This window comes from Nicotiana attenuata, chromosome 9 (assembly GCF_001879085.1).
Source record: "Nicotiana attenuata strain UT chromosome 9, NIATTr2, whole genome shotgun sequence".
Classification (NCBI taxonomy): Eukaryota; Viridiplantae; Streptophyta; class Magnoliopsida; order Solanales; family Solanaceae; genus Nicotiana; species Nicotiana attenuata.
Genome location: NC_031997.1, coordinates 38,429,334 through 38,439,202, shown reverse-complemented (window position 1 = coordinate 38,439,202; position 9,869 = coordinate 38,429,334).

Here is a 9,869-nt window from a genome sequence, read left to right as displayed (position 1 = left end):
GAAAACCGCTTAAGTGGATTTGGCCGCAGAAGCGGTCCCGCATAAGCGGTAGCTGGACCGCAGAAGCGAAAATCGCTGGTAACAGAAGGGTTTTAAATGTTAAATTTCATCCGCGAGCAAGGGGTAGTTTCCACCATTTTTAAGCGACTTGGAGAGCTTTGGGCGAGGATTTTCGAGGGTTTTGACTGAGAATCAATTGGAGGTAAGTCTCTTGGCCTAATTACTCGAGTTTATGGTAAATTTATCATAGAAATCAGTAGAATTTCATCAAAAACGGGTCAAGCTAGGGCTTGGAAAGCTGTGATGTAAAAATGGAATTTGGAGGGTCAAACGAGCTCCTATTGTGGTAAATTTTATATGTACGGGCTCGTGGCGAGACGAGGAATCCGGTGATGTAAATTTCGTAATTTTTTGAGAAGTGGGCCCGGGGCTCGGGTTTTGCAAACTTCGTGAATTTTAGTGTTTTTCGAGTCTTTTCGATTGGGTTATGTTTCTTTAGCCTATTGTAATGTATTCGTTGTGGTTTTAATCAGATTCGGCGTGGGAGGAGGTTGATTCGAAAGGCAAAGGCATAGCGAGCTAGACTTGTGGCCGGCTTGAGGTGAGTAATAGATGTAGATGATGACCTGAGGGTTTGAAACCGCGGTATATCACATTATGACGCTATATTGAGGCGAGACACGTACTCTATGACGAGTGCGGGGTCGATTGTGACTGGGGATTTTGACCTAGTCCGTTCCAATTGATGTTCGTACTGTGTTCTTGACTAGAAATTGTTTGGTAATCACCCTACTTGGATTATTATGAATATGTTTGGGGCTTTGTGCCTATCATTTGCATCCTTCAGGGATCCTTATCACTGCTTCCGTGATACTTAGCATATTTCCTGATATCAGTCCTGAGTTAGACACTGCTTTGAAATGTTAGTAAATAAATAAAGGTTTACACACTTAGCTCTATAATTCCTAATAATTGAAACTAAAAAAAATGGACAATTCGACTGTTCCCGAGTGACATATATCTGGACTGAGTGTGGATCGGGCTGCACGCCGCAGTGAATGTTACGATAATATTGCGCTTGGGCTGTAGGAGCCCCTCCGAAGTCTGAACCCCCACAGTGAGCGCGGGTACCCAAATGGATCGGGCTTCTTGCCGCAGCGGTCATGTGCATTGCATTGCATTCATGCATTTTATATCTGTTGGTCTTAATTGTCATTGTTTGCTGTTGTTTTTATCGTTTAACGTGCTGAATCGCTGATCATAGCTTTATATTGTAATATTTCGGGATTTCTTACTTTTAGCCATTATATATATTTATTACTCACTGAGTTGGAAGTACTCACTTTACTCCCTGCACCATGTGTGCAGATTCAGGTGCTCCGGAGACTTAGTGGAGCTGTTTGCTGTCTTCTTGGATTTCGGTTTAGGAGATGTTGAGGTAGCTGCCTGACGTCCGCAGGACCCGACTTCTCCCCTTTATTGCATTTGTCTTTTCCTATCCTAGACTTTCTTGATTACTATGAATATATTACTCTATTACATTTAGAGGCTCTAGACTCGTGACTCCGGATCTATTGGGGAAATGTTTGGTGTATTCGTTATTATTTTTCGTACTATTTTATCTAGTTCCGGATTGGAAACATGATATTTACTATTTCAAATCGTATTATTTGCTAACGGATTGCATATTTGGGTTGAGAGTATTAAATTGGTCGGGCTTGCCTAACATTGGTGTTGGGCGCCATCACGATCGGGATTGGGGTCGTGACACATAGTCACCAGTGTTGATGACGACATTAACCGTGCTTGGATGGAGAGGTTTATTATTGTCGCTCCCGGGGATATTTTACTAGCGTCAGCATCTCCTATCCCAAAATCTTGAAACTACACTCACAAGCTTCCTTAATATCCTTCTTTTACTGTGTTAAAGAAATTTCCCTCTCTATTAGACTTTCTTTTCTCTCATTTCAGCCACCCGTTGGGTTCCTCCAGCAGTTGAGAACCTAACCCAATAGGTTCAAAAAATTTCTAGATACTTCCACACTGGACTCCGTAAGTGGAAGAAAATTTTAATTAAGTTCAACTGGAAGGCTAAGAACCATGGTGAGAAAAAACATTTCCTTTCCTTTCGTAACGTTTGACTCTATGCAATTAATATTTTTAACTTCTTTCAACAACATGTAGGCTTTCCGAAGGGATTTTCTGCTATCCCACCGTCGTGGTTTCACATGACCTAAAGGTGGACCAACAATGGAGTCAAGAAGCACTTGAGCGGAAGAGGTCTCGTGATGCCGCTCTTGCTTGGTGAAGGCACATCTTTCTTGAGTCCCTAGACTAAGGTGAAAAAATAAAAAATAAAGCATACCTCTAAGGCCGAGGCTTCGGAGAAGCCTCCAGTCACAGAAGAGATCCCGGAAGGATCGGCTACAGTGGTCCTAGACGAAGATGAATTCGAGGACGATGATGAAGCGATTTCTCTTCAGAGAAGAAGAAAAAGAAGAACTCCCTCAGCTCAATCGGAGGATGTAGAAGGACTCTTTACAGAATTCGACTTGGTTGAGAATGTTAATTCACTTCCGCGCTCCGGTTGTTGCCTATGGTCAGAAGGATTCCGCTTCTGATGCTCCTCCAACGTCTATTTCATCACCGAACAAGAGGAAGATGTTCATTCCCCCGATCATCTGATCAAGGGAACATAGAAAATGTCTTCCCGGCATCCATCCGGAACCTAACGACGCAGTGTTACCTTTTTGATGTCGAATGAATTCCATTTGTCTTTCCTCACCACCGGTCCTAACCGAACAAGAGGAAGATGTGCATTCCCCCCGATCATCCGATCAAGGGAACATAGAAAATGTCTTCCCGGCATCCATCCAGAACCCTAATGACGCAGTGTTACCTTTTCGATGTCGTATGAATGCCATTTTTTATCCAAACCGCTGGAGTAGCCAACTACTTGAAGCATTTGGCTTCGGATAAGGACTGGAGAAAAATGAACGGTCTCTCCACAACATGTTTAATCAACAACAACATGCTTCTTGCTGCTCAGGTATCATCTCATTCTTCTCTCTTTCCTTTACACTTGCTAACCATCATCTTTGGCATCTCTAATCTTTGACTTTGCAGGCTAACTTCCTTGCCTCCGAGGGCTCACAGAAGTTGATCATGGATAAAGAGGCACTTGCTACTGAGCAGGACCAAATTGCTATTGAACGAGATCAACTTGCTGAGTGCCTCTCTGCATTAGAGGCAAGGCTCGCTCAGATGGGCAAACTCGAAGCCCAGTTGGAGCAAACTGAGCAAGAAAAATGGCATTCCAAGAGGCTACTTAGTTGCATGCTGAGTTTGCAGAGTTGGAGGTCAAGTGGGCTGAGTTACAGGATGCCGCGACTTTGGCAGCCAAACGTGAGTCTGCTTCCATAGAAAAAATCAACAACCTGAAGCAAACTTACGTTCCAAGACTGAGGAAGCTTCTGCGGCCGAGGAGAAGAGGGTAAGAATGGAGGAAAGGCTCAAAAGAATCATGGAGCGAAATCGCGTACATGTGAAGACCAATAATGACCTTTCCCGAATCTATAACATCTTGAAGATTGATAATGAGAAATTGCAGTAAAAAATCCAAAGGCTCCAAATCAAACTCCGAGATCAAGATGATTCTTTCTTACTTGAGAAAACTCACGCAATTTATCACATGAGAGGAAAACTTTGGAGGATGCCAAAGAAGGCATTTCAAACATAGATGAGTGCATTACTGAAACCCTTGACTTGGAGACAACTACCTTTGAGAACATTCCTGCCTGGCCTATTGCTTCAAGCTCCTTGAGCACTTTCTTTGAGTCCTCGGAGACCGAGGAAGAAAATTAAGATGGCGATGAAGATAAGGGTGAAGGTGTTGAACTCGATGTTGAGAAACCTTCATCTCCGAAAGATTCAGCGCAGACTTCTCATCCTCCGGACTCTGCTGATAAAGCAAAATTAATATATTATATGTTTTTTTTTCCTTTTTGTAATTATGCCGGAACCTCTATTGGGTTCTGCATTTTTGGAATATAAGACATCTTTTTGCTTAGCTTCTGTACAAACGACGTCTTTTAATTTTCTGTTGGTAAAGTCCGAAACTATTTACATCCGATTATCTTTAATACCGGGCATTCATACTTTCGATTTATACCCTTTAATTATGAGGGCTTTATAAGAGAAGACCCTTATATTTACGGTGCTCTTGAAGAGGATGTCTCATGTTCATTCCGGAACTTGCATTTGAAGTTTAAGTAACATTCAGATGAAAGAAAAAACCATGTTAGTTGGACAAGAAATAAGTTATAAAAACAAAAAGACTTTATTTATTCCTTATATTTCAAAAGTACATTTACATAAGCCAAAAAATTTGTAGATTCACTTAAGTAAATAAAGTTGCCAATACATGTGGCTAACTTGTACTAATTATTTCTATGGGATTGGTCATACAGTCCCCGGTCCTGACTCGAGGTCTTTCATAGCAACTGAAATTTTAAATTCATGATATAGTTACCGGTCTAGCAGTCCTCGATTTCATTGATACTTTTAGTGCTCTGATATACAATAGTTCCCCCTCCCAGTGTTTGGATGCAAGTATGAGAATTCGAACACTGGAATTTTTGTTTCTCCTGATGATTCTTCTTCGGAGTACGCTTTTTATTGCTGCCTCATTAAAAACCTTGCGAGAAAAACTCATTTGGGACAAAAACTGGATGAAGAAAAAAAGAGTGCAGCGTATGCTTTCAATGCCATCAAGGATCTTCAGCAGTAATACCTTTTGAGGTGAGTCACGTTCTAGTTGCTTGGTAATTTTACTGCATCTTGATTTTTCAGTTAATATGAACCTTTGCCGGTTATAGCTGAAATCCAGTAAGGTCTTTCCCAGGTTAGTCCAACTTCCTAGCATTGACTTCTTAGGTACTATGAGTTCCATAAAACCAAGTCTCCAATTTTGAGATAGCAAAGATTTGCTCTGCGATTGTAGTATCTTTCCTTCCTTTGCTTTTGTGCCACCATTCTTACATAAGCCAAGTTCCGATGCTCCTTAAGTAAGTCCAAGTTAATCAAAATTGCTTCATTATTCTCCTACTCGTTTGCTCGAGAATACCTCATGGTCGGTTCACCTATCTCCACCGGAATCAAAAGCTTCTGCATAGTACTTAAGGGGAAAAGACGTTTCTCTTATGCTCAACTTTGTCGTTGTTTGATACGCCCACAATACTCCAATAACTCTTCTGGCCACTTGCCTTTAGAATCCTCTAATATTTTTTTGAGGTTTTGAATTATCACCTTGTTAGTTGACTCCACTAACCGTTAGCACTTGAGTGGTATGGGAGGACGTGACTCTTTTAATCTTTAATCCCTCTAGGAATTTTGAAATCTTGGAAGCTATAAATTGTGACCCATTGTGATAAGCAATTTCTTTTGGTACTCCATACTACAAATGATATGATCCCAATTGAAATCAATCATTTCTCATTCTCCAGCCTTGTTGAAAGCACATGCTTTAACTCATTTAGTGAAATAATCAGTCAAAACTAAAAGAAATTTTGTCTGCCTGGTCCTTTGAGGTAGATGACCAACTATATCCATCTCCCATTTCATGAATGGCCACAGTGACACTACTGAATACAAAAGTTTTGCCGGCTGATGTACCCGTGGAGCATGGTTGGCACTTATCACACTTTTGTATGAACACCTTTGCATCTTGCTCCATCCGGGGCCAATAATAAGTGCCTATCAATAATTTGAGCACTAATAAATCTGCACCAGATTTATTTCCACAAACTCCTTCGCGAACTTCCCTTATCACATAATCAACTTCTGATGGTCCTAAACACTGAGCCAACTGAACCTGAAAAGACCTTCAGTATAATTGTCCATCAACAAGACAATACCAGGCAACTTTTGTTCGTAATGCTCAGGAGGCTTTAGAATCATCATACAATTTTTCATGCCTTAAATATTTTATGAACTCGTTTCTCCAATCCCATATTAGGTTAGTTGGGTTAACTTCGCAGTAGCCATCCACGTCTAGGACCGAATGCAATAGCTGAACGACTGCACCACAATCAATTCCTTTCATTTTCATGGACGAACCTAAGTTGGCCAACGCATCCGCTTTTACGTTTTCTTCTCTTGGAATATGGATCACTGACCACTCCCTAAATTGAGACAGTAAAAGTTCAAATACTGCTGCATGCGCTCTTCCTTAGCATCAAAGATCCCATATATCTAATTTACCACTAGCTGGAAATCGCACTTTACTTCGATCACTTCAGAGCCAAGTCCCCAGGCTAATTCAAGTCCTGTAACCATAACCTCATATCCGGCTTCATTGTTAGTCAACATAACAGTCCGAATGGCCTATCTGAGGATTTCCCCCGAAGGAGTGAATAATATTATCCTAAGACCAGAACTTTTTACGTTGGATGCGCCATCCGTAAACAAGGCCCATACACCGGAGGCAGTTCCCGATACCAGAATTGCTTCCTTTGCAGCTAAAAGCATCATCCCCGGAATAAAATCAGCCACAAAGTTGACCAAAACTTGTGACTTAATTGCAATCCGAGGTTTATATTCAATATCAAATTCACTAATTTCAACTTTCCAATCGACCTGATAATTTAGGTTTATGACGGATGTTCCTCAAGGGAAAAGTCGTCGCAATGACTATTGTGTGATATTCAAAGTAGGGTCTAAGTTTTCGATAGGCGACTACGAGAGCTAGAGCCAACTTCTTCAGGAGCGGATAACGTGTTTCCGTGATCCGCACTTGACAGTATCTTACTAACGTAATAAATAGAGAATTGCGTACCTTCTTCCTCCCGGACTAGAACTGCACTCCCCGCAACTTTCAATATTGCTAAATAAATTATAGTATACCATTATTCAACTGTAATAATAATATACTATTTAATAAATGAAATATATTGTGAATATCATTTAATATACTAATTTTGCAATATACAATGATTCAACAGTATTCAAGGTTATTGAATATATATCAATATACTATTGACATATTATGAATATCATTTAATAATTAATATACTAGTAAGCACAATATACCATGATCTTAATTATGATATACTAAATAGTTTACTATTGAATAAACATAAATCAAAAGTATATTGATGTACAAAATAGTGTAATATCTATTAAATTTAATAACATATTTTGTTTTTCTTCATGTAATACTAATATTATATTCTTTGTTAAATATGCTATATATTAAAAACACTTCCTGATTATAAAAGAAATGAATTGAAAGAGCGCAAGAATAAAAAGGAGAGACAAAACGATAAGGACATTGTTGATACCCAATTTTTCCCACATATTTTCAAATATATACATATACTTTCAAAATAGTATATTTGGATCATCATTTAGTTTATAAACCCATACGAGAATTTTTCATAATTTTAAAAGGTTTTAAATTGATTTATTTCTGTATTTTATATAAATATTTAGTAATTATCTTTCAAATTATTTTATGATGATTTAATCATCTTATTATTTACACCAGCATGCGTATTTTAAAAATTTTATTTTATTTCTCATAATTACATTCACATTTTTAGGCTAATTGCACACTTTTGCAATAATAGCCTATATTTATACAAAAAAAATATCTTTTATATTTTTATAATATTAATTTATGATTTTTAATAATTTTAGTGCACAAATAATGTTTTTATCATTATATTAATTACTTTTATAAATTATTTTTTGATAAAATTTTGGGTATTTAAATAAAGCCCTTTCTAACCAATTTTGGACCACATTAGTGGCCCAAAACTACCCAAAACTTAGCCCAGTCCGTCATAGCCCAATCCAAAACGACCCCTTAATCCCCCACCCATTTCCAAACCCGACCCAGATCTCCTTAAAACCTCAGCCGTTGATCGAAAATGATCAATGGCTCACAAAACCCCATCCCCTTTCCTTATATCTCCTCACCCTAACCCTAATCCCATTCCCTAAAGATCGCCGCCTCTAAACTCTCTCTGTCTCACCTTTGAAGAACCCTAATCCCCGCCCTTTACCAATCCCCTTGCTAATCCCTTTAGCCATGGGATTTACCTGTTATTTACTTACCATATCTGTGTTCCTTCTCTATTGGTTACTCATTTGTGGTGTTACCTAGTTGCTTGCCTAACATGGTAGCAAGCAAATCTCATCAAAATCGAACCAAATCGGTTCAAATCCTTGATTTATCTGATTATTTTGTCTATGTTCATCATGTATACTTTATAAGTACGAATATTTTCAATATCTGTTGATGATTCTTACCTACCCTAAATCAGGGTTTCCAGACCCCTTTCGATCAAACCAAAACGGGTTCGATTCTCTAATTTTAAGTGATATTCCGTCTATGTTCATCCTATTTTGTGTGGTGTTTTGATTTTATTCTGCCGATTTTACACTTTCCCTAAAATTAGGGTTTGAGACTTTTCCCTTTTCCTTACTGATTCTGATTGCATGTAATGAATCTTTCCTTTCTCGTGTTTGATTGATGATTTTCCTTATTTGGATGTTAATGTCTACCACTATATAAACCCCTCCCCCATTCCCTTTAGGGGGAGACTTTCAGAACTCGATAGCTTCACTAAATCTAAAGCTTTACTCTGATTTGCGTTCTATATTCTGATTTTGGCTGGCCGGAAGCCAAGGCCATTTATTTCTGGGATCTTGCTACTCAGAATATTGTGGGCTTTTATTATTTTGTGCATTTTTGCTTAACTGGTGAGTCACCTGACTTCTGCAAGTTCATTCTTATATTGTGGGATTTTATTATCTGCATGTGTTCTTACTTCTGAATCTATGGTTCAATATGCTTCCGAGTTATGTTAGGTATTGCTCTATCAACTTTACATGTTTTAGCCTTTTTAACACTTAACTGCTCCTAATGCTACCAGTTTTGAAGTTATCTATTCCTAACCTAGTTAATCCGGACTCTCTTGAGGTTTATTCAGTTAGTATGTTAAACTCTCGAATGCTCATGAACATGTTTGTGTTAAGACCTTTATTGTCAGTCGTAATTTACCTCCCTGCTATTGTGTCATTCAACATGATCACTCAACCCCATGCCCCCCTCCTCTGATGTTGCTTGTGATTTGGGATAGTTGTCTCATCATGTTTGAATCAGTACTTTGAGATGTTAGGCTAAACCTTTGATACAAACTGGATCATCTTTTGTTAATTAGACCACTATAACAATGCTTGAATGCCTATGCTTTCTACTCAACATGATTATACCTTTTATTATGAGTAATAGTTTGTATATGTGTTTTAATTTGTGATTGTAATCTTACCCCTTTGCTAACATGATGCCCTGTTCCCTCTATGATTATTTGGCTCATCACAATGCTATCTTGTTCTCTTGATGATACTAGGTTATGTACTTAGCATAATTCAACCATGTTTCAACCTGTTTTGCACATGTGTATAGCAACTTAGTCAATCCTGCAAACATGTTCTTCCTCAACTTTTCTTTTTAGCATGTGACTGCTTCTGTGATTAGTGTTGAACCTGTTTCTCAGTTTACGTTAAGCTTGCTTCTTAAATTGTGTGATTTGTTCAACTATTTGCCTTATATGCTCAATTTGGCCGTGTCTGTTTAAATCCCTTCAATTCCTGGTTTCCTCAATTTTGGTCCTTTCTTTCACTTGTCACCTAAGTTCTTTGAATCCCATTCTTAGCTGGCTGAAAGCCAAGGCTACTTAGGTTCTGTCCTTTGACCTCCCTAGTGTAAGCACTGCTCAGGGTTCATTTGAGACTCTTGTGAACTCTGACACACTATGGCTTGGTCCCTAGTTTCTTCTCTGAGTTATCTCTGCTAATCTCCC